This window comes from Miscanthus floridulus, chromosome 5 (assembly GCF_019320115.1).
Source record: "Miscanthus floridulus cultivar M001 chromosome 5, ASM1932011v1, whole genome shotgun sequence".
Taxonomy (NCBI): domain Eukaryota; kingdom Viridiplantae; phylum Streptophyta; class Magnoliopsida; order Poales; family Poaceae; genus Miscanthus; species Miscanthus floridulus.
Window position 1 is genome coordinate 39,119,683 of NC_089584.1, and position 25,472 is coordinate 39,145,154.

Here is a 25,472-nt window from a genome sequence, read left to right on the forward strand (position 1 = left end):
GCGTCGAGCTTGGCGCCAAGATCCACGGTGCCGAGCTGGCTGCCATGTCAGCGTCCATGGCGTCAACATGTCACAACCTCGACGCCAGCAACGATGGCGCCGAGCAGTGTAAGCTCGGCGCCAGCGGTGATGACGCCGAGCTAAAGGTCCAGATTTTGAAATCATACCTCCGGGATATATTTGTGAATTTTTTTCAAAAAAAAGGCTAAAAAGAAAAAAATTGGCCTGCGAGATGGCCACCGTAGCATCACCACTGGTGACACCGCATCACCACCGCATCGGCGCCTGATCCTCCAGCAACGCGGTTAAGTAAGAAGTGCGACATTTAATCTACAAACCTGACACGAATCCTAAAGACCATCGTACAGCTAAGTAAAAAAGTGCAACATGATCCAACTAGTATATTGTTCGTGGTAATGCTACTGGTCAGTCACGTTAAGTAACTTTTCTAGGTACTCACAAATTCTAATTATGAAAGAAAAATATGTGAGATCAATGCCCTCAGGTCTGGTTTGACCTTTTTATAACTATCAACAAAATGCATTTTTTAGAAATACCTGCTACATTTATAGAACATGACCAACACAACAGTTGCAAGAAACTCCCGACAATGCGAACATCCCAAATGGTGACAATGCGAACATCCCAAATGGTGCTGTCATAGTCATGGCATATTGTCCTGAGGAGACCAGCAATAACATACTACAGAAGATCAAGATAGTGAAAAACATAAAGACTCAGTTTACCTAATATAACATAGTGTATTTATATAACTAGTATAATGCACGTGCTAACGCCACGGCTTTAACTTGGGGATGCACATGAAACAACCTAACAATGAACTTTTTTCCATAGTTCAACTTTTCCACAATAGTATATTGCCCGTGCTAACGCTATGGTGACGTCTACAAAGAATAAATCATAAAACTAAAATAAATCATAAAACAAAAAATAAATCAACTAATGAAAGAAACATGAATTCACAGTCTCGCAGAGATTAGTCATTTCACACACATAAAAAATAGACAAGCCCACACAACACTACTAAGACGGGTCTTAAAGTTCATAAACCATCAGTCTATATATTATTCTATAAACAATGGTTTATGGTCGGGACGGAACTTTCTCCACGGCGCGCTGCCACTCCACTCTGCCAGGCGTTCTTCAAATAGAAACCCCTACCGCAGAGAATGAGAGATAGAACTTACCTATGCAGCACATGGTCCACATATGAACACAAAAGAAGTTCAAACCGACAAGAAATTCATGTTCTTTTATAATAAGATAAGCGACAGCGATGGGAACACCACAATTATCAGCAAAGAAATTCTGAACACATATGAAGCTGAAACAAGAGGCAGCAATATATTATAAAAAAAACAAATACAACGCGTTTGTGCTAATTGATATACTGCAGAAACACTACAGAAGCTAATTCCATATTTCATTACAGCCAAGACAACCTGCTAATACGTGGTTAACATGAGCAAACTTTATTTCCGTACCAATTTTAGTCAATTGGCTACCTAGAAATGGCTGCAGCAAAAGGAGCGAAGGTAGTCTAAGGATAGACTGTGACGAAATTATTGTTGCGGCATGCAGGTGCAGGGCATCATCCACATAGCCCTACCCTACACAAACGGCCGCATCCCCTTCCCATTTTATTATCCTATCGAAACATATATATTATGTAGCAAGATAAAAGGGGGCAATTGGTCTACAGCAGTATATGGTTGTACTGAAAGCAGAGAACAAAAGCTATAGTAATCTACTGCAAACAACTCTTAATAGCCAAAAGAACTACGGTTGTTCCCAAATTCATGCCTAGCAAGGAGAAAAGCAACTACGATTGTTTATCTAGCATAATTTCTCATGTACCCAAATGAGAAGGAGTGATGGATATGCCCAATTTGATAGATTGGAACCATGACACCTATTTTTTGATTTAGCATGTTGCACAGTAGGATAAACTAACACGCAAGAAATGACCTTGTAATTAAGTAGTGATGCAGCGCTGCTTGTTGAGAATCCTCCGATGGAAAGTGTTTCCCATCTGTGCACCTGCAGATTGTAGTGCAAAAGATTAATGGCTCACAAAATAAAACATGGAAATTAGAATAGGACATTCTTATTATGATGGTTCCATGAACTGACCTCCTATGTCCTCAGACAGTGACGATGCACTCATCGACAGAGACATAACTGCTGAGAAAGGTCCCCAAGACAAGGCAAGAATTTATTTCAGCAGGTTAAGAACTATGAATTATACAGTTTGAAAGAACTTACTTTAGCAAGGTTGTGAAGTTTATCAGGTTTGTGAGACTGCACAGACCGAGATCGAAAAAGAATGGATTTAGTGAGGTTTCCAAAAAACTGTGATAACACTAACCTGTATTTCAAGTTCAGGCTAATACCACCCCTGGGCAGTACAGAATCAGGTAGTGCATCCCTCCTATTCCACTTCAGTTCTGCCGCTCCTATTCTCCTCAGATGGACGCGATGCTCTTCCTCTGTCCCAAAGCCATCTTCTCTGATGCCATGGCTCCCATCCCTCTATAAATATGGGAAACCACAGAGGCATCAAATTTAAGTGACAAAGCACAAAATTAAAGGAAACTGTAATGTAAATTTTTTTCAGAATACATCACATGGCCTGAAACTCTGAAGCATTTGCTATTGGTCTGTCTCAAAGCTACCTCCTCTCATGCCATGGCTCCATCCCTCTCTAAATATGTGAAACCATAGAGGCATCAAGTTTAAGTGGTAAAGTGCAAAATAAAAGGGAACTGTAATGTAAAAGATATTCAGAATACATCACAAGGTCTGAAACTCTGAAGTAGCAACTGATCAAATGGACAAAATTGTTTAACCCATACGCCATTGCGGGTGATAAGATCGTAAAAATCAACTCATGTGGTGCTATAGTTTTTTTTAGAGTTTGCATACATGACATATGATGAATGTCAGGCCACAGGCAGATTAAGCATCTGTGACTCAAGTGACTATATCATTATGGTGTGATGAATTTCACTGCTTGTCACATATGTTTTTAATCAAACTACAAATCCAACAAAATCAGCGGCTATTTAGAAGCGGTGAGCCAGCACAAACTCTTGATAACCAATAGGAGGTGCTGAAATCTCAAAATGGGCTTGTCTTTGACAGTATTTTTTCTGCATTTTCAGTCCCCAATTTAATGAACAAGCAAGAATTGAGTAATTGAGGAAAAATGAAGAGACACTTTCAGTCACAACAGTTAGCTAGGTGGGTACCTTGTCTTCTTGTCACTTACACTCAGGCATGACCAAATTGGGAAGGCGAAGATTTCGAAGAAAATCAACCTTAGCCTAGAATAGATCAAATTAAAACAGAGTATCAGACGCAGTCATCGCGAATTGGAACTAAAAATACATAATAAACAAGATGACATATCATTTCAGACATAAACATTAAACATGTATCCATTACTGCAAGACCTATAGCTAGCATAACTGCAGCATAACTATTTGATAAACAGAGGTAGCAAAACTGCAGCATAACTATTTGATAAACAGAGGTAGCAATCTGCAGCACAACTATTTGATAAACAGAATTAGTAAAAATGATAGTCTAGCTAGCAGCAAGTACATAATCAAGCTAACTACTACATCCGACTCCTAGTCAATCTAGTGACAAAATTGGTTCTTAATTTCATATATGCAGGCACATTACATATCACAGCCTATAACTAATTGGCTAGCAGATTGCACGGATAAAAATTGAACCTTTGACCCTTACATACATATATTATCCACACAAGAATAGATCCACCAGAACTTAAGAATCTGCGTGACAGCTAGCAGTAGGAGCATCTGAATATGTAGAGAAGAGGACACAAAAACATGTCTGTTCGGTTCTCTGGCTGAGACATGGCCGCTGCTGAAGTGTTGATTGTCGCTGGCTGCTGCTTCCTGGGATGAGCAGATTCACTACGCTACACAGTAGAGGCAAACCAAGGAAAAGTAGATTCACTTAAATCCCACAAAAAAACAGCAAAAAAAATGAACGGGTACTACTACTACTACCAGCACACAAGTTCACACCACAAGCAAGAACTAAATCCATGACTATCTATACACAATCGAGAGAAACACATTTGGATTCGAGTGATGGCATTGAAGGCTACTGCTACGTACTACTACGTATCTACGAAGGGCCGCAGCTCGAGCACTCCTTGCCTGCGGTCGCCGTCGCTGCTACGAAATTTTTTTGACGCTGGTCCGTGATTTCGGGGAGGGGTTGCGGCCTCGCGGGGGAAGGGGAGCGGAGACGCATGCGACAGCGATTTTGTTTCCACTTGATCGCGCGTTGAAGCCTAGAGGGTGGGGAGATCCAAATAACGTTCATCATCGGATCGAGTTAAAGCCTACGAGGGAAAATTATGAGTCATAGATTTTAATAATGTTAAAATTTTATGTGCAATTTTATTGATGCATAATGATTGACTCCCTCAGCGGGGGACGCATTGATTGGTGTACCTAAAATAGTTTAGATTGGTCTCTTATAGTAGAGATAAGCATGCCAATAATGGTGCACATACACAATATTTCATGCCATCCTGGAACCTACACCTGCTAATTTCATTTCATTGAAATTATCGCCTAATTTGTGGCCCAATTTCAACATCTAAAGAGAGCCAAATCAGATTAGAGACCCCTCCTCCAGTCCTAAATTATCGCCTAATTTTACTTGCGACCGATGAACTTGAGGAGGTCGAGTGTGACGACGTGGAAGCGGTCGTAGACGGGGCCGACGACGGCCTTGACGGTGCCCTCAATGTGGTCGACACCAGGCGGAGCAGACCCACGCCCTACTTGGCATATGCGTATGGTGCGTCCGCCAACACCAGCACTTGCGCCGCCGCCTGCCGCACGAACTCGAGGTACCGCAGCCTCTCATCCGTCATCGCCGCCCTCTCCACTGTCACCTCCTCCTGACCAAATCAGACAATCGTCATATGCAAGCAACAATAAAATACGAGATTCAAAAATATATCTCACACAAACGAAAGGTGGAAAATTACCAGGAGACCATTGTGGAGCTTCTTGGCCATGATCATGAGGAAAGCGTCAGCACTCCCTGGAGCCTTGCTCAAACCGAGATAGATATATTTTTTTTTTGATAAACAAACCAAGCTAGATTTTGATATAGCACATAATCCGACTCACTGCTATTCCCAGCCATCTCCAGCAACCTAAATCACTTGCCGCATATGCCCTGGAAAATTGAGAGGATTATGATGAGGATCAGCGCAACGATGATGCCGAGGATGATGAGCTTCATCTTCATTTTCTGGTACCACATCTTACGCCACACCTGCACGCTGAGCCACCTAAAATCAGCAGCTTCAACAAACAGAGGAGCCAATGTTCTGTTTCAGTTCTTCTCTTCTGTCTGACACAGCCACACAGGCAAGTTACTGAAGAGATACTTGGTTATGACGATATAAACAGAAACTTGCAACAAACACAGACATCATCGTGGAGCTGCTCTGTCCTTGTGATAGGCCCATCGATCTGTTGTCCGCGATCAAAGGCCTAAAATATTTCCACCAAATAAATTCCTCATTCAGAAGTAGTATTTCAAAGTAAGCTTTAAATGGTGGTAAGCAATTCTGCACTGAAACTTGCAGTCATACAATACAACTCTGCTTTGTTTCACTTGGCCACTCAGTCACTCGACACTCAGTCAACCATTCCGAGCCACTCGGTCACTCGATCACTCAATTTGTCATCTCTCGATTACTGGGTCACTCGGCCACTCAGTAACTGAACCCACTCACTCGGCCACTCAGAAACTGAACCCACTCACTCGGCAACTCAAGCACTCGACCATTCAAGTACTCGGCCACTCAATCACATGGTCACTCAGTCACTTAGCCGCCTAGTAACCTAGTACGTTGTAGTTCTGAATAAAAGCAATGTGTTTTTGTACTTCTGAAGGAATGGACAGCTTAATTTTTATAGAAGTTCGAAATCATAAAATAACTGTGCACCTTCTATAATCCCGAAACAGTAGTGTTCATGACAATCGGTAGCATGTCGCTTGTAGTCAGAAAATCATGAGATGCAACAAGTTACATCAATTCGCTACGAAATTGTGAATTTGCTACGAAACCATCACTTCTCAGTGGATAGTACCTGTTACACTTGGAATTTTGCATCTTTCCATTGATACTTGAGAAGGGCAGCTCCTCTACCATCTGGGAAAATGGCAGTAACTTTCTGCAAATAGCGAGTCGAATCAGAAACTGACAAATACATACCGTAAATCACAGGAGGTCAAGAGCCACAAATTTGCAAAGTAATCTGTAGTCTCAAATATCAGTCAGGGCTTGGTAGGAGCTAGAGTGGTGCAATCCTAAGCTGGAGAGAGTAATAGCAATGTCCAATGCTGAAACGACCATGTATTCAAACCTGTCCTGTCAGATGTGTCCACGAAAATCTGTGACACCACCCAGAGCTCAGCGTGTGCTCCTTCCTCATTGAGGAATTCCACTGAGGGATCAGCAGCTCTGCCTGTAATAATGACATCACCAATCGTAAATCCTCAAGAATCGTATGGTAAATTTGCATATTCAGAAGCTCAGTAAAAAGTGAATATTTTTGTACAACATTATAGCAGATACGATTGAACCGAATTACAGAAGCAACAATACGTATATGCACAATGAGAATTATAATATACTGTAGCTCGTAGCCCCTGGAATTGACCAAATCGGCGCTCGCATCCCCTGAGTGCCGAATCATCTTTGCCACAGCTGTGGCATACTCCTTGGTAGCCGCCTGGAAGCTTTGTTGCACCTCGATGATCTGCCGGTGTGCGATGGCCTGCGCGCGCAGCTCGATCTCGATCTCCTGCTGCTCCCCCCGTTGCCGCACGACGCTCTGCAGGAGCTGCTGCAGGATGTCATCGCTGAGCTTGGTGATGGCGTAGAAGTCGCCGAGTCCACCCGCCCCTTCCCGTGCCCACTACACCCAAAGCGGTCATCCCCAACGTTCCCACGGGCGGAAACCAACGCGCGAGCAAGAAGGCAAGGGACGCAAGCAAGAGCAGGGAGTGATTTGGGATGGTGGTGGGAGGAGTAAGGCTTTTGTGCTGTCGGGGGATCGGAGCGGCGACGCGGGCCTACCTCGGCGCCATTGGAGCAGAGCGAGGAGTCGGGGACGGCGCGCCACTCCTTGCGCACCCCCGCGGGCTCCATCTGCGGCGGGGCGGCCCTCCCTCTCTCGCTTCCCTGCGGAATCGGGATCTGGAGGCGGCGGCTATGGTTTACGGGCAGCGAGAAGGGCGGCGGTCGGGGAGACGGGAATTTCTACGGGAGTGGCGTGCGATTGGGGGAAGGAGAAGGTCTCGAACTCTGCTCGCGTGGGGACTGGGGAGCCACGCGGCGTGGAGCGCGTGAATGGGTGTTTGGTCGAGGTAGTTGCTCCTAAATCTAGCCTAATCTTATTTAAATACTTCCTCCATCCCAAACTGTAAGACATTTGACTTTCCCCCCCCATTTAACCACTCGTCTTATTCAAAAAATTTATGCAAATATAGTCAAATTTAAGTCATTCTTGAAGAATTTTTATTAATAAACCAAACCACGACGAAAGAAATGATATTTTACACAAATTTTTGAATAAGACGAGTGATCAAACTTGATGTCAAAAAAGTCAAACGTCTTGCAATTTAGGATGAATTGAGTATTTTTTTATCAAACACTGTGACTAAGAACAGTCCCAGTGGAAGAAACTGATGTGGTTTCCATAGCATAAGAAATCAACTATAGAAACTACCTTCCACAGTGAAGGTATCTTTATGTAATAATTATTTTCTCTTTCTCTCTCCTAACTCTATCTTCTTCCTTCAATGAAAGTGTGGTACGAGCTCTCTGGAAACTGGTAGTTTCTTCCCAATGACGATTTCATAGTTTCTTGGTGCATTGGGTCAAGAGAAGATCTGATTTTTTATGAGGAAACCATTTCTAGAATTTTTGCTCTCTTTCTTCATTAATTACGTTGCCATGTCAGCATTTTACCTACGTGGCAAGTCATTTAATGAGGATAGAAACCATCATCAATACACCATTGGAACTGCCCTAAGAGCAAGTATAATAGCAGGCTGTAAGCCGACTAAATGCTGAGGTGGAGGAGAGAGGAGAGGAGAGAGAGGAGATGCGGGCTATAAGCTTACAGCCGACTTGGGCACAAGAACCAAGAAAGTCTGCGAGAGAGATAAATAGGGCCATGTATTAACTGTAAAGAGCTAACTACTATATGAGTGAGCTGAGAGAAAGCTGCAAAGAACCTTACAGCTAGTCAGCCGGCTGTATTATTAGCCTTGCTCTAAAAATACTATGACTAAATAGAATTAAAAAGAGCTTTAGTCTTCAGTAGAAACTATAACTAAATGGGACTAAACCATTTAAGAGGGACTAAATTTAGCAGCTGCAATCCAAACAAGGCCCGAATCCTCGCGTGATGAGGCAGAGTGCGCACGGGGCGAGAAGCCTTGCATCACGGAACAGTAGCTATCAGATTTGATTTGGGTGTTTTATTAGTCATTGATTTTAATAGAGATGAATTTCTATGTACAGTATCCTAGATGCATAAAGGTTGAAGGCTCTCAGCGAGAAACGTTTTGCTAGAGAGACCTCATATAGTTTTGATTGATTGATTATAGCATGGAAGAAGAACAAGGTGACGTTGAGGCCGGCGAGGCGGCGAGAGTTGCTGATTCCACATGATCCGTGTATGGATCCGTTGCGGCAGACTCAAGCACCTCCGACGGACGGAAGGCCAAAGTCAGTCGTGGTTTGAATCGCGCAGCATCCTCCTGGCTCCTGTGAATGATTCACGTCCTCTTATCGAGGACCAAACACGATTGGTGTCAGCAATAGCGCGAGATGAGTAGCCTTCGGGATCTTCTAGCGAGGTCGACGCTGGTGAATTTTTTTTAATTTTAATATTTTTTATAACTAATTTTAAATTTTTTTTAAAATTAATATTTTTGGTCTGTTGTCCTGGCGCGGCCAAATGCCTATGCCGCGACATGTATGGCGGCGCGGCAGGGGTATGACGTTGTGACCACCGATTTCGGTGACTATTGACGTGGCAGCTCTTGCCGCGCCACCATGCATGGCGCGACAGTGCCGCGCCCTGATCTGTGGCGCGGCAGAGCCGAATAAATATCGCGCCTAGTCCCGCCTGCCCGAGCAGCAAGCCCGCCTGGCCGCCACGCTCGCCGCCCAGCCGGCGGTACCTGAACGGTTTAATTCGAACGCATCGTGTCGATAGTGGGAGTTATTCTAAGTATTACTTGACGTAAAATCAATAGTAGATTTGTTTCTGTCTTTTGTTGAATTTTTTCACGGCCGAATAGAAAATTTGATAAGCCAATGATTTGTTTTCCGTCTTTCATAATACGGTTAACCACCAATTTAACTAATCGATTATGAAAAATTGCCACCGGCGTCGAGATACGCCGGGACTGCCGGTTCCCGAACTAATTGGTACTTAATCTCGCTGGCAGTGCTGTCGCGACGCAAAGAAACGAATATAAAACAGATAAATGAAGTCCGTGCGCAAATTGACAAGCTGGCACATAACATTTTCATTGTTTTGACATAAGTTTGACATAATATAACCAAATAACCCGGCAAGTTTCGGACGCCAATATTCATTTGATCTAACAAACTAAGACTCAGAAGTGTAAGGATCCCTCGGACGCCTCTGTCTTTTCGGATTTGTTGGCAACACATTGGGAGTGTAGCCAACGTCGGTATGGTCGCGTCGACGGTACGTACGGCTCGTACCCTGCAAGTATATGATACGCACGATTACTTATAATTCTTTATGATCGTTAGTTCATAGAGCCTACGTATTTAAATAAACTATCTTTGATAGTACCTGTGAGGCTACTTGGGTACCAAGCGGGGCACCACGACCACCTAGTTGAGACATGCCGATCTCGTTCTGCGGCCAATCATCCCATTGGTCGTGCTGTCTGCAGAAGTCCGGGGGGTCGTTGTCATCGTCGTTCTCGTCGTCCTCGGTTGCAGGGTCCTTCCCAGCGCTATGATATGGTGGTGTACGCACCGCGGAAGTAACACCTGTCATCTGCTGAGAAGAGCCGGCTGGTGTCCTCAAAGAGGCTAAAGACGTGGCACCCGACCGCGCCGGGAGTGGCGGTTCCTCATAAGGAGTGTCCATGTAGCTCAGCTTCTGAGCTAGCTTCCTGCAGCTATTCTTCACCTTCTGCATAAATAGACGTTAAAGTTAGTTCATTTTTCAAACGCATATACACTGAACAAACATTTTCGGAACGGACAAGTTTATGTTTACCTCCACAAAAGCTGCGAGAACGCCTAGCCCTAGCCCTCTAGACTCGTGAAGCCGGTACGCTGCTTCGTTGGACACACTCGACAATTATGTCGCCTGGGTACAGAAACGCGGTTGAACAGTTTTAGTATACATACTTTAATACCAAATGGATAACAAATTGTACCATTCAAGTATCTTACCACGTATCTTTGTAGCGGGGCTCTCTGTAGCTGCGTGCCCTCCCTAGTGGTAATGTCGTACACATCTTCGATGACATCTTTCTTCGAGTCCTCGTCAATCGCCACGTCAGTGTACGGGGGCTTGATATGTGTCCTCGTAGACCTGTGAAGCCAGCGCAGGTACTCGTCGAAGGTGTGCTGGTCGTGTGAAGGATCCGCATGGACCGGATGTCGTACCCTGTTCTGCCACAAATGGATGCGTGAGCTGTGTGTCACGCGCCAATTCTTGGTCTTGTACCTCTTCCTGCGGTCATACCTGCAACAAAACGATGTTAGTTGTACCACACACCTCTGTATTGTAGCATTATTATTAATCGATAACGCACTCATGTAATTCTTGGTTGGTGGAGTAAAGCGGTGGTAGGCAGCCTATCATTCTCCCAAACTATCTGTAGACCCGGATGGACAAGTGAATCTCGACCACATGGAAGAAAATAAGAGGGATGTCGCAGCGATACTCGTCTGACTCGTCCTTAGTGACAGGACTGAGATAGTCCTAGAGCTCCGAAGCATCCCAAGGACACCAATGCACCTGAAATTTCGTAATTGAGTTAGGTTGTGATATAGTGTAGATCGAATAAGACACAGGTATGATAGTAAAGAGAGCGTAACCTCGTGCTGTGTTAGGACATCGAGACCGTTCGTGTACTCCCCGTACTTGCGCCACGCATTCCCTCTAACTAACGCTGATTCCATCCAGATATATAGAGTTGTAGGGAGTGTATCCTGCCCGTTCCATCTGAAAGGATCAAGATGTCCAAGAGGGGGGTGAATTGGGCTAATTCTAAATTTTCTTGCAATAATTAAATCCTACGGTTAGCCCAATTAACCCCTTGTACTTAGAAAAGTGTTTCTATTAATCTAACGCACAACGGAATTGCAACCTATGTTCCAAACTTACTCTAGCATGGCAATTCTATGAATGTAAAGATAAGTATTGAATTGCTCAAAGTAAATAGAGAGAGAGGAACGCGGCGATGTTTTGCCGAGGTATCGGAGAGTCGCCACTCCCCACTGGTCCTCGTTGGAGCACCCGCGCAAGGGTGTAGCTCTCCCTTGATCCACGCAAGGATTAAGTGCTCTCTATGGGTTGGTTCTTCGACACTCTATCGTGGTGAATCACCCAAAACCGCTCACAACTTGAGTTGGGTCACCCACAAGCTCCGCCGGGTGATCACCAAGCTCCCAATCACCACTAAGCCATCTAGGTAATGGCGATCACCAAGAGTAACAAGCACGAACTCTCACTTGACCACTCGAAACCTAATGAGAACGGTGGATGCACACTTTGCTACTCTTGATTCACTAATGAGGCTACTCTCTTGGATTCACGAATCTCAATCACCTCACTAGGACCTTGCTTTTCTTGGTCTTAGCTGTTCGAATGAGCAAAAGTACCCCCTCACACGAAGGGGTGAAGTATTTATAACAGTGGCTGAAAAATGAACCGTTATGAGCTTCTACGGGGTGATCGGACGCTCCGGTCATGTTGACCGGACGCTTCGGTCAGTTCAACCCACGGACCAGTGTTTAAGTGATGACCGGACGCTGGCAGGGTCCGATCAGCACTGACCGGACGCGTCCGGTCGCATTTCTCCCTCACTGGATGCTCACTGTACTTGAAGGGTCGAGATGGCGGACTAGAGGGGGGGTGAATAGTCTTTTCTAAAATTAATCGTGTCGGCTAACAGATATAAATGCGGAATTAAAACAATCGGTCTAGCCAAGACTACACTCCTCTATATATGTTCACTAGCACCTTGCAAAGATACTAATTAAGCAACTAAGGTGTCGGGCTAGCTAGAGCTCTCCTAAACAATTCTAGGAGCAAGGTCACACAAACCTATGCCACTAGTACTTTAAGCAACAAGGGAGCTCCTACACATGCTAGTAAGCAAAAGCATAAAGCCAACTAAGCTCACTAGCAAAGCTCAATAACAAGGCAACCAATGCCTAATTAGAGAGCGCAAATACTTAGCTACACAAACTAAGCAATGTGACTAACAAGGTTACTAAAACCAAATTAGCCACGCAAGGGAGCTACTTCTATGCTACACAAGCAAGAAGGTAACTAGTAAGCTACACAAGTTATCTAATTATAAGAGCAACTACACAAGCTTAATATATGTAAAAGCAATTGCAAGCTTGTGTAAAGGGAAGCAAACCACCAAGAAGAAAAGGTTGACACGATGATTTTTCTCCCGAGGTTCACGTGTTTGCCAACACGCTAGTCCCCGTTGTGTCGACCGCTCACTTGGTGGTTCGGCGGCTAATTAGCATCACCCGCTAAGCCCGCACGTCGGGCGCCGCAAGAACCTACCCCTTGAGTGAGGGTAGCTCAATGACACGCTTTACTAGAGTTGCTCTTCACGGCTCCCGCGGGGCGAGCACAATGCCCCTCACAAGCACTTCTCCGGAGCGCCGCACAAGCTTCTTGCGGGCTTCGACGGAGACCACCACCAAGCCGTCTAGGAGGTGGCAACCTCCAAGAGTAACAAGCACCACCGGCTTGCAACTCGATCACCTAGTGCCACTCGATGCAACCTCACGATGCAATCGCACTAGAATCACTCACTCACACAATCGGATGATCACTATCAAGTATGTGTGAGATGGAGGGCTCCCAAGAACTCTCAAGCATGGACACAAAGTCCCCCAAGGTGCTCAACACCAGCCATGGCCGAAGGCCACTTCTATTTATAGCCCCAAGGGCTAAACTAGCCGTTACCCCTTCACTGGGCAACTGTCGGGTCGACCGGATGCTCCGGTCGTGTTGACCGGACGCTGGACCTCAGCGTCCGGTCACCCGCAGACGGCCACGTGTCTCGATTCCAACGGTCACTTGACCTGACCAGACGCAGCAGCTTCAACTGACCGGACGCTGGACCCCAGCGTCTGGTCGTTTCCAGTAAGGTACCCGAGGCGTAATTCTTCGACCGGATGCGTCCGGTCCACCTTGACCGAACACAGACCAGCGTCCGATGCAATACCCTAGCCACTGTGCCGTCTGACAGCTCGACCGGACGCAGCCTTTTAGCGTCCGGTCGCTGAGTGACCCAGCGTCCGGTCAGTAGTAGACCCTGCAAACACCACCTCCTTTGTAGATATGCCAACATCACCAAGTGTACACCACCATGTGTATGTGTGTTAGCATTTTCACAATCATTTCCCAAAGGATGTTAGACACTCAACTTGCCACGCCACTCGATCCTAGCGACAATGCAAAGTTAGATCACTCGAGTGGCACTAGATGACCGATATGCAAACAAGTTTGCCCCTCTTGATAGTACGGCCATCTATCCTAAACCCGGTCATAAACTTCTCTACACACCTATGACCTGTGAAATAAAATACCCTAGGTTATACTTTTGCCTTGCGCATTCCATTCGATCTCCTCCAACGTCGATGCAACACATGCACCAACACGATCAACAATGATATGATCCACTTCATATCATCACGTGATCATATTGGTTCATCGATCTTGACTTTACTTGCTCTTCACCGTTGCCATCGTCCATCGGCGCCAAGTCTTGCTCAAGCTTCACCGCCACGCGGTCCATCACTCCAAAGCCTTCGACTTGCCCTTCACGCTTGCAATCGGTCCATCAAGCCAAGTCTTGTCTTGATCTTCTCCACCTTGATCACATGACTCAATGTCATGTTTCATGTGCAATAAGCTCCTTCATCATCACATGTGTGAGCTTTGCAACATCTCTAAGCTATTTTCACCTTCATGGCATATGTTGCTCACATATATGTACCTGTGGACTAATCACCTATATATCTCACATAAACACAATTAGTCCACCCAAGTTATCACTCAATTACCAAAACCAAACAAGGACCTTTCATCGACCGGACGCTGAACCCCTAGGGTCCGGTCAATACTGACCGGACGTGTCTGATCGCTGATTCCCTTCTCTGGAACCTTACTGGAGTCGACCGAACGTTGGCCCTCAGCGTCCAGTCACAAGACCTCCAGTGTCCAGTCACACCAGATTGGTTCACCTCAGTCAAATGAACTGACCGGACCCTGCGGCCAGCGTCCGGTCAGTGTTTGACCCTCCATTCACTTCCAACTCTCGATCAATTGTGAATGAAGTTTGCTCCATTGGATCAAAGGGCTTTGTAGGAGCTACCTAGTGCTAGAATTATCAAGTGTGCACCACACCTAACTCAATAGACTCACCTAGGTCAAGCTACCCGTCCATACCCCCCTTAATAGTACGGCCAAAGGAAAAACAAAGTCCTAAACTACTCTAAGTGTCTCTCCAACTCCAATCGACACTTAGAACTAGTCATCCTTAACCTTGTCGTCCATCCTTTGAAAACCGAAATGATTTCCATCGTAGGGGCATGACATCCATGATCGCCCAATCGATCTCCATTACCATGACCTAACTTATTTGCCTCTGCAAAACACACGTTAGTCATAGTAATCTTATATTGTCATTAATCACCGAAATCCAATCTAGGGGCCTAGATGCTTTCAATCTCCCCCTTTTTGGTGATTGATGACAATACCACCTCGAGTATGTAAAAGAGTAAGGTTTTTATATGCTTGGTTCATATAAGCTTTTGCCCATAAGAACAAAGGGTTAGGCAAGCTTATATGACCCAAGCCAAACCAATATACTCAAAAGATATGAATTAAGCATGAGTACTAGTAATAAAGCTCATTTGCATCGGAGTAAAAACGTAGAAGCAAAGCAAATGAGCATAGCACAAGTGATAAGACATATAAAGAAATTCAAAGTAGAGAGCACACATGTCATATATCACAATTACGTAGATATCACTATCACATAGATATAATAGTAGACATGGATGCATAATGTATCACACATATAAAAAACTCCAAATGTAATAGATAATAAGCTAATAATAGATAACTAGCTCCCCCTAAATGTCGCTCCCCCTGAGTCTACATACTCGAACCCTCTCCCCCTTTGGTGTCAAACACCAAAACCTAAGGGTTGGTCGGTGGGGCTGCAGCGAACGAGCCGGGCACTGAGGTACAAGGGGCAAGCTAGAACTGGGCGCCATCATCATCTGACCCTGAGCTCTGTACAGACTGACCCTCTATGGCTGGAAGTGTCTCTGAAGCGGTCTGGGTCTGAGCTGGGGCAGGTGCTGCCTGTGACGCTGCTGGTACATCTATAGGATCTGATGATGCGACTGAGCTAGGAAGCCTCTATGTCGTCATGGTGACGGGAGCTATAGTAGAAGGACCGGCGGCATGCATATATGGCGGTGTGGGCATCCCTGTCAACTCGCTGAAAGATGCTCCAAGACTCCTGGAGACTGACGTGTCAGGCACAAATAGCGAGGCTGATTGGTCCGATGTGAAGCCCGTCTGAAGTGGAGTGAACTGCGGGGCTACCACTAGTGAGACTAACCACTGGGACACCTGTACTGGAGGTGAAGTAAACTGAGCTGGAGGCTATCCCTGACTCTGAAGCCCACTAGGTTGTACTGCTGGAGTCATCGTAGTGGTGGTAGGCTAAGCAAGCAGGGGTGAAGGCTGTGGCTGTGGGGCCCCAAGTGCTGTTACTACATGCTACATAAATCCCATAAGCTGCTGCTGCATGAGTAACTGCTGCCGATGCATCTGTTGCTGTTGCTGCTGGAGGACCTACTGTTGTCGCTGGAACTCGTCCTGACGAGGCTGAAACTGTGCAAAGTTGGCAGCGGTCTCCTAAGCCTGTCGTGCCTGATCTTGCTACATCTGCTCAAGAATAGCAATCAAAGCGGGGTCCGTCTGCGGTGCAGGTGGAGATGAGCTAGAACTGCCGGCCTCTGCATCATGTCTGCATGGAGGCATCTGAGGGATAGGCTGGTAGTCATCATCCGAACTATCACTAGACTCAGTCACCTCTTGCTGAGCCTCAAGCTGCTCCTCCTCAGTAGTGGCTATGCCTCTAATAATCTCGTCCTACTGAGCTGCGGACTCTGGTACATCTGGATGACAGCGAGGCTGAGCGGGTGCCTGTGGTGTGCTATGCCTAATCCTCTGTGCCATGTTATAAGCTAGAAACTTAGTGGTGGCACCTCTATACTCTGCAACCATCTCAGGGGTCCTAACCTGCACAGCCTTGAGCATCAGGAAAGTGATCCAATGTGCATATGGAAGCTGCCTGCGACCCTTGAAGCCCTCAGCTATAGTATCCTCCATCTCTGATAGAAGGAGGTCCCAAATGTCGAACATGGTCAGCTGCATCAGGGTGTTGAGGAGCCAAAGCTATAGTCGAGTCAGACCTTCTCTGTATCCTAACTTGGGAAGTAGTGTCCTCCTGATGATAGCCTCTAGCACTTGAGCTGTAGGAGTAAGGTCACAGGGGTTCCTCCTCGACCCCTCATCAAAGGGCTCCTTGAAGCAATGTCGCACAAGATCAGTAGGGGGCACTAAACCTCCATGAGGACGCCTGGGAGGCTCCTGCTGTCCATAACATACCTCATGTAACCTGACAGGCTGCTCCTATAGCCTCAGTATCTCCCTAGCCCTAAAACTCATCACCCTGTAGTCTCTGCCTCTGAATGCAAAGTGTATGAAGTTAGGCTGCGGGTCAACATAGAGCGAAGCATAGAACTGCCGAACCCAAGATGGTACATACAATCCTGTCTGGCCAATCAGATCTGTCAGCCCTAGCAAATATGATAAGTAGGGGCGGATATGCTCTCCGGCTGCTGCCACAATAGACTCTATACTGCATACCCGCTGAGATCTGAACACTGCCCCACTGTTGAGATAAGCATTGTAGAAATCCTCCTACAGTGGCGTGTAGAAACTCTCTGCTGCTCTCTCATCCCTCCTCGGAGGAAACCACACCTCAAACTCTACAAACCTCAGCTACCGAACCTGCTTGGCCATGGTGGCCCTCAAGTCAAGATGTACCACTAGAGGCGGACCATGTGGTCTAGGCAGTGGACGCGATCCCCTCCGCTGTGTCGGTGGCCTCGGTGACACTAGAACCCGGGTACGACTAGAGCGGCGTAGCTGGGGTGCCTGCTCGATCTCCTTGGCCTCCTCGGCCTACTGGCCCTCCTGAGTCTCCTGAGTTGACTAAAGCTCTGCTGGTGGGGGCTGCTGCTGTGGCTCCTGCTGGGACTCCCCCTGAGGTTGAGGCTCATCAATAGCCAGACAACGTCCTGCCATTATGACAGTCCCAGGTGGACCACCATGAAGACACTCAGCCTCCTCAACTGCTGCCCTCTATGCTGGTGTAAGCTGCTAATCTATAATGACAACACCACTGCAAGCACCTCCTCTCTCGGCATGCTCTGCGACCTCAGCTACTGCTGCTGCTCTCACTGTCTCTGCATTAGGATACTTGCGCTTCTTTGATGTAACCTACTTCGTCGCCTTGCCTTTGGTTCCTGCAGGCAAGCGAGGCAGGGGCCTCCGATCGTCATCTCCTGGACCACCACCAACATTCTTGGTGCGAGCCATCTGATCTAACAAGAGAAAAACTGCCGCTGACAAGATCAACTATCCACCGACACTTTCGAGGCTTGGCCTTGATCTGTACTCGCGAGCTTAGCTCTGAGTTGACTGTCACCTGTCACAGACACCTCAATGGCACCGACTCGCTGCATGATGGAATAGAAGGATATACAAGTAAATACGATATATCTAATAGATGCGAAACCCTATGAGAGCAAGCAATTTAGATGCGAAATAGAAACGACTAGCTTGCTACCTGATGAACCGGTGATCCGAGAAAAGAAGAGACGTTACGCAGGGAACCTCGGAACCGGGCTAGGGTTACGGTTGGCGAAGCACTTTGATGAATTGGTGGCCCTGGATGTGATTTGAAGTCAACACTTTGAAATCTATCTAGGTCATGGGCAAAATACAGTGGGTGCTAAGGCATGCCTTACCGGTGGAGGGGAGAGTGAATGCTGCAGTGGAGGCTCCAGTGGTAGACGCAGGCAGGGTACGACGGCAGCGTGGGAGTGGGTCACGGTGGTGAGCGACGGCGCGGGACTGTGGCGGCAGAGGCAAGCTCAGCGTAGAGCACGGCACAAGTGCGGGCTGTGCATGGGAAACAACGGCGTGGGCACGGGAGACGCGTGGGAGGCTTGCAAACGTGGCGGGCGGTGGAGCTCGTCGGCGATTAGGGCTGGCGGCGGCTCGGGCTCGGGACTTGGCAGTGGCGGAATAGGTCAGCAGGTACGGCTCGCGCGATTAAATAGGTTCCCCAACGCAACCGAGAAGGAAAGGAGAAAAGAGTCCTAAGGCCGCATGAGATCTACTGACCGGACGCTCCGGTGGTAGCGACCGGACGCTACCACCTAGCGTCCGGTCGATTCCAGAGAGGTCCAATTCCTCTGGAATCGCAACCGGACGCGTCCGGTGGTCCATGACCGGACGTAGGCAGGGTCCGATCAGTTGCCTTGAATGCCATGTAGATTGACCGAACGCTGAAACCCTTCCTGACCGGACGCTCAAACGCAGAGTCCGGTCACTCCTTCAGCTTCTGTTCACCTCCTGTGAACTTACCGGACGCTGGACAGCAGAGTCCGGTGCAGCGTCTGGTCACTCTTTTTCAGCAAATCTTCCATGGTCCTCCGCGCTGTCTGTTCCCAATCAAGTCCCAACATGATTAAGATCCAAATAAACATCAATTGGGACTGATGTGAGTGACCTCTCTCAAACCCTCATATTTTTTCAAAATATTTTGCCTTAGGCTATAATTCTTTTTAATAAAGTAGGCAATAAGAGGGCAAATGGAACAAAATGACAAAACAACATCCATACATATGCAATACTTGTAAGTAAATCTAGTTGCTTGTCAAGTTTGATCTAAGGTTAAGCTTCTTCACACGCTTTTCGGCGGTTATCTTAACCATGTTAGACAAGCCCTATATGCATTATAAAGCGTTAAACATATTGTATATTACAATGAATGCAAGAGACAACACAAGCTCAATTTTTAGTGAAGTTACTAAAGTCAAGCACATTGAGCTCATTCCGCAATCTACAAAATATAGCCTCATCTAGCGGTTTAGTGAAGATATCCGATAATTGATCTTCGGTTCTTACACATTCTAGTGATATATCATTTTAGCAACATGATCTCTTAGAAAGTGATGGCGGATATCTATATGCTTGGTGCGAGAGTGTTGAACCAGATTATTTGTAAGTTTTACCGCACTTTCATTGTCGCACAAAAGAGGTACCTTTTCTAGAACTACACCATAGTCTAGCAAAGTTTGTTTCATGTATAATATTTGTGCACAACAAGCACCCGCGGCAATATATTCTGCTTCGGCGGTGGATAAAGCCACACTATTTTGTTTCTTAGAGGACCAAGACACAAGTGATCTACTAAGCAAATGGCACCCTCCGGATGTGCTTTTTCTATCAACTTTGCAACCGGCATAATCCGAATCGGAATAGCCCACTAATTCAAATATAGCTCCTTTGGGATACCAAAGGCCAATGCTTGGTGTGTGCTTAAGGTACCTAAGGATTATTTTTACGGCAATTAAATGTGTTTCCTTAGGATTAGCTTGACATCTAGCACACATACACACACTAAACATGATGTCGGGCCTAGATGCGGTTAAATATAACAAGCTACCAATCATAGAACGGTAGTGAGTTTGATCAACCGGGTTACCTCCCTCATCTAGGTCGAGATGTCCATTAGTAGGCATTGGTGTCTTGATTGGCTTACATTCATCCATCTTGAATCTCTTGAGAAGATCTTTTGTGTATTTCTCTTGAGAGATGAAGATGCCTTCTTTCATTTGCTTGACTTGAAAACCAAGAAAGAATGTAAGCTCTCCAATCATTGACATCTCGAACTCCTTCGACATCAATTCACCAAATTCTTTGCATGAGTCTTCATTTGATGATCCAAAGATAATATCATCAACATACACTTGACAAATGAAGATATACCCATCAAGCTTTTTGGTGAATAGTGTGATGTCGACCTTCCCGATGGTGAAGCCCTTCTCAATGAGGAAGTCCCGAAGCCGCTCATACCAAGCTCTTGGGGCTTGCTTAAGCCCATATAGTGCCTTGGACAACCTATAAATATGATTAGGATATCTAGGGTCTTCAAACCCGAGGGGTTGATCAACATAGACTAGTTCATTAATAAAGCCATTTAAAAATGCACTTTTCACATCCATTTCATATAATTTTATTTCATGATGTGATGCATATGCAAGTAGGATACGAATGGCTTCTAGTCTTGCAACCGGTGTAACAGTCTCTCCAAAATCCAAACCTTCAACTTGAGAGAACCCCTTTGCAACTAGTCTTGCCTTGTTCCTCACAACAACACCTTGATCATCTTGCTTGTTGCGGAACACCCACTTTGTTCCAATGACTCTTGCTCCTTTTGGTCGCTCTTCAAGAGTTCAAACTTCATTGCAGGTGAAGTTGTTCAACTCTTCATGCATGTCATTGATCCAATCTGGATCCTTAAGAGCTTCTTCTACCTTGGTGGGCTCATAGCAAGAGACAAAAGAGTGATGAGCAATAAATGAAGCAAGTTTTTGAGATCTAGTCATCACTCCCTTTGATGGACTCCCTATGATGAGATCTTGTGGATGATCTTGTAGAAGAGGTGTATTTTTTCTATTGACCACTTAAGGAGGAGGTTGTGGAGCATCAATATCTTGTGCTTGTACCCCCATTTGCTCATGAGAGACATGAGTATCTTTATTTTCTACTCTCCCATCTTTTTCACCATCTTGTGGCACACTTGATGAAGAAGGTTGATCAATGACTTGTACATCATCTTCATCATCTTTAGGCTTGATATCTCCCACCGGAATGTTCTTCATTGCCTCCCTCAATGGTTCATCACCTACATCATCAAGATTCTCATGTGCTCCTTGGGAGCCGTTAGATTCATCAAATTCCACATTATATGTTTCTTCAACCAAGCCGATGGCATGATTAAATACTCTATATGCTTTGGACTTCGATGAGTAACCAACAAGAAAACCAATATCATGTCTTTGAAACTTCTCTAGGTGTTACCGCTTCTTGTAGATGTATCATTTGCAACCAAACACCCTAAAGAAGGAGACGTCCGGCTTCTTTCCATTGAGCAACTCATAAGGTGTCTTGCCAAGGAACTTTTGAAGGAATAGGTGGTTGGATGCATAGCATGCGGTGTTGATTGCTTCCGCCCAAAAAGCTTCGGGGGTGTTATACTCATCTAGCATTATCTTTGCAAGAGTGATCAAAGTCTGGTTCTTCCTCTCAACCATACCATTTTGTTGAGGAGTATAAGTTGCGGAGACTTCATTTTTGATTCCAACTTCATCACAATAAGCTTCAATGTTTGTGTTGTCAAACTCTTTACCATTATCACTTTTAATTTTCTTGAGCTTCACTTCAAATTCATTTTGTGCTCTCTTAGCAAACTTCTTGAAGCAAGATGCAACTTCGGATTTGTCATGAAGGAAGAATACCCATGTATACCTTGAATAATCATCCACTATAACAAGACAATAAAGATTTCCTCCCAAACTCTTGTATGTTGTTGGTTCAAATAAATCCATGTAGAGGAGTTCTAGCACTCTTGTAGTTGACATGAAAGCTTTTGTTGGATGGGTATTTGCAACTTGCTTGCCGGCTTGACATGCACTGCAAAGCTTGTCCTTCTCAAACTTCACATCCTTCAACCCTCTCACCAAATCATTCTTTATTAGTTTCTTGAGTGAACTCATACCAACATTGTAATGTCCCGCCTCCTCGAGGCCAGGCCCGCTTACATCTGATAGCTTTCCTAGAACATAGACTGCACTCACAGACCAACATCAGTCTTTTCTACGCACTTTGTCCTCACTCATGCGCCCCCGGGAAGAACTTCCTGGTCGGTCACCCATCGCTCCAGGCCAAGTACGTTTAACCTTGGAGTTCTTAAGAGATGGGCTTTCAGAAAAGAAGTTGCAACTTGTTGGTATGAGTATCCTATTAATCCTATTAAGCCCTGGGCTGGGGTGTTACATCCTTACCCCCTTAGGAGACTGACGTCCTTGTCGGTCAACCCCTGGCTAGGAATGTCCTCTCTTGGCCATGTCCATGTGTCTAGTGCCAGCGCATGTGCCATGCTGGGTGACCACTCTGGATCCACACCAGCCATGCGCACCATGCCTGCACAACTGACACACGCGCCCGTGAACCACAAGGGTCGGCTTTGATACCATTCTGTAACGTCCTGCCTCCTCAAGGCTAGGCCCGCTTATATCTAATAGCTTTCCTAGAACATAGACTGCCCTCACAGACCAACACCAGTCTTTTCTGCGCACTTTGTCCTCACTCATGCGCCCCCGGGAAGAACTTCCCGGTCGATCACCCATCGCTCCAGGCAAGCACGCTTAACCTTGGAGTTCTTAAGAGATGGGCTTCCAGAAAAGAAGTTGCAACTTGTTGGTATGAGTATCCTATTAATCCTATTAAGCCCTAGGCTGGGGTGTTACAAACATGAGCAAGTCTTCTATGCCATAACCACCCAAGTGTTGTTTTGGTGAATAGGCAAGTCTTCAAATTTGCATCTTCGGAGGTGAAGTTCACTAGATATAAGTTGTTGTATCTAAATCCATTGAATATCACTTGATTATTATCCACCTTGGATACAACAACCTCCTTCTCGGTGAACAAGCATTGGAAGCCAAGATCACACAATTATCCAACGGATAGCAAGTTAAAACTCAATGAAGCAACATAAAGCATATTGGAGATGGAATGATCATTTGATATTGCCACTTTACCCAATCCTTTAACCTTGCCCTTTGAGTTATCTCCAAATGTTATTCTCTCTTGTCCATCTACTTCTTCATCTAGTGAGGTGAACATACGAGGATCACCGGTCATATGTTGAGTGCAATCACTATCAATAACCCAATGACTTCCACCGGTCTTGTAGTTCACCTACACACAAGAGATTCAAGCTTTAGGAACCCAAACTTGTTGAGGGCCCTTCACCTTCTCAACAAGTGACTTTGCAACCCAAATCTTCTTAGGCCTATTCTTGTTAGGAGGTCCTAAGAATATAACTTTCATCTTTCTACTAGAATCCTTTCTAAGCATGTAGTGAGCATTGAAGGCAAAGGGTCTAGCATGCTTGGGCAAGGGTTGTGGTGGTGGAGTTTAGCACTCATGAGCAAAGTGGCCTTCTTGCCCACACTCAAAACATCTCTTTGGCTTTGGCTTTGGCTTTGATTGTTGTTGTTGAACTTAAGCCTTCTTCTTCTCTACATGTGCCACATATCCAATGCCACTTCTATCCATCTTCATGATGGTGTTCATTAGAAGCTCACTTTGAAGATGCCTGCCTCTTGCAAACTTACTCAATCCAACCTTGAGATGTTCTTTCTCTATCTTGAGCTTTTTATTCTCTTCCTTGATAACATCATTGTTCTTCTCTTCCTTTAGCCTCTTATTCTCTTCTTTGAGCTTTTCATTCTCAAGGATCAACTCTTCATCATGATCAAGGGTTTCTAGCACAACGGTGTTGTGGCTCTTTATCTCTTCAAGATCTTTCATGAACTTTTCATTTGTATTCTTGAGCTTGATATACTTATCATAGTCATTGCACTCAACCACTTGCTTGCCTTTGCCACTAGATCCTTGCTCAATGCTCTCATCAATTAAGTTGTCACATGATGTAGCTATATTAATCTTGACAACATGGTTAGTAGCATCATGTGGCTCATTTGGTAGAAATTCTTGGGCAATAACAAGAGTATCATAATTAATCTTTAGAGTTGTATATTTATCTTTTAGCTTGTTGTGGCTAGTGATGAGCTCATTGTGCACCCACTCAAGTTTATCATGTTTATCTTTAAGTTCTTTCTTAGAAGATTTTAGCTCCTTGAGTTTGGATGTTATAGCATCATTTGTTTCTTTGAGCTCAACATTAGCCTTATCCATTGTATCACATTTTGCTAAAAGTGAATCATTCTTAGCATCTAGTTTTTCAATTTTAGCTCCTCTCTTTCTAATGATCTTAGTATATTTTCTTAGTATTTTAACAAGATCATCATAAGAAGGTGAGCCATCATCATCACTATCGCTATCACTATCATCATCACTAGCATGCTCATCACCATTACTATCATCATCATTAAATACCTTGCGTTCACCCTTGGCCATAAGGCATAGGTGTGTAGAGGATGATGGCGGTGGTGGCGGTGAAGATGAAAGATCAATAGCAATGGCGGCCACCTTCTCATTGTCACTATCATTATCGGATGATCCACTAGATAAATCAATGTCCGTGAGCCGATCACCGACAATGTAAGCCTTTCCACTCTTCTTCTTGTGGAATTCCCTCTTCTTGCCATCTCTCTTCTTGTATGGCTTGTTCTTCTTCTTCTCATCTTCTTCTTCATTGCTTGAGTCATCTTTCTTGCCCTTGTACTTGTTCTTGTACTTATCTTTCTTGGACTTTGTGCATTGATGTGCTAGATGACCAAGCTCACCACAATTGAAGCAATCTATTTCGGAGATTGGCTTTCTTCTTGAGCTAGTGAAGAACTTCTTCTTCTTGCCATCAAACTTGATGCCATTCTTGTTTAGCTTCTTTAGCATCTTCGCGGTCTTCTTTACCATGAGAGCAAGGCTTTCATCATCATCTTCTTCATCACTTGAGCTCTCATACTCAAGTCTTGCTTTGCCCTTCTCTTGGCTAGCTTTGAATGCTAAGTCTTTTTCTTTCTTCTTTGTAGAGGATGGACCATCTTGAGGTGTGATGTGCATGTACATCTCAAGAGCATTGATCTTTCCCAAGATTTGTGTTGGCGTAGCGGTGGAAAGATCACTTTAGTGTAGCACAGTCACAATATGGCCATATTTGTCAATGGGGAGGACACTCAAGATTTTTCTCACAACGTCGGATGGTGACAT

General features: G+C 45.3%; 1 long non-coding RNA gene across 1 annotated transcript; it reads right to left on the reverse strand.

Annotated features, from left to right (window-relative positions):
• Positions 1-1,927: 1,927 nt before the first annotated feature.
• On the reverse strand, positions 1,928-2,640 carry LOC136452010 (uncharacterized). The gene is made up of 3 exons (XR_010758713.1): positions 2,415-2,640; positions 2,155-2,322; positions 1,928-2,061 (listed from the first exon to the last, which is right to left on the reverse strand). It is a non-coding gene; the product is annotated as an uncharacterized lncRNA (long non-coding RNA).
• Positions 2,641-25,472: the final 22,832 nt, after the last annotated feature.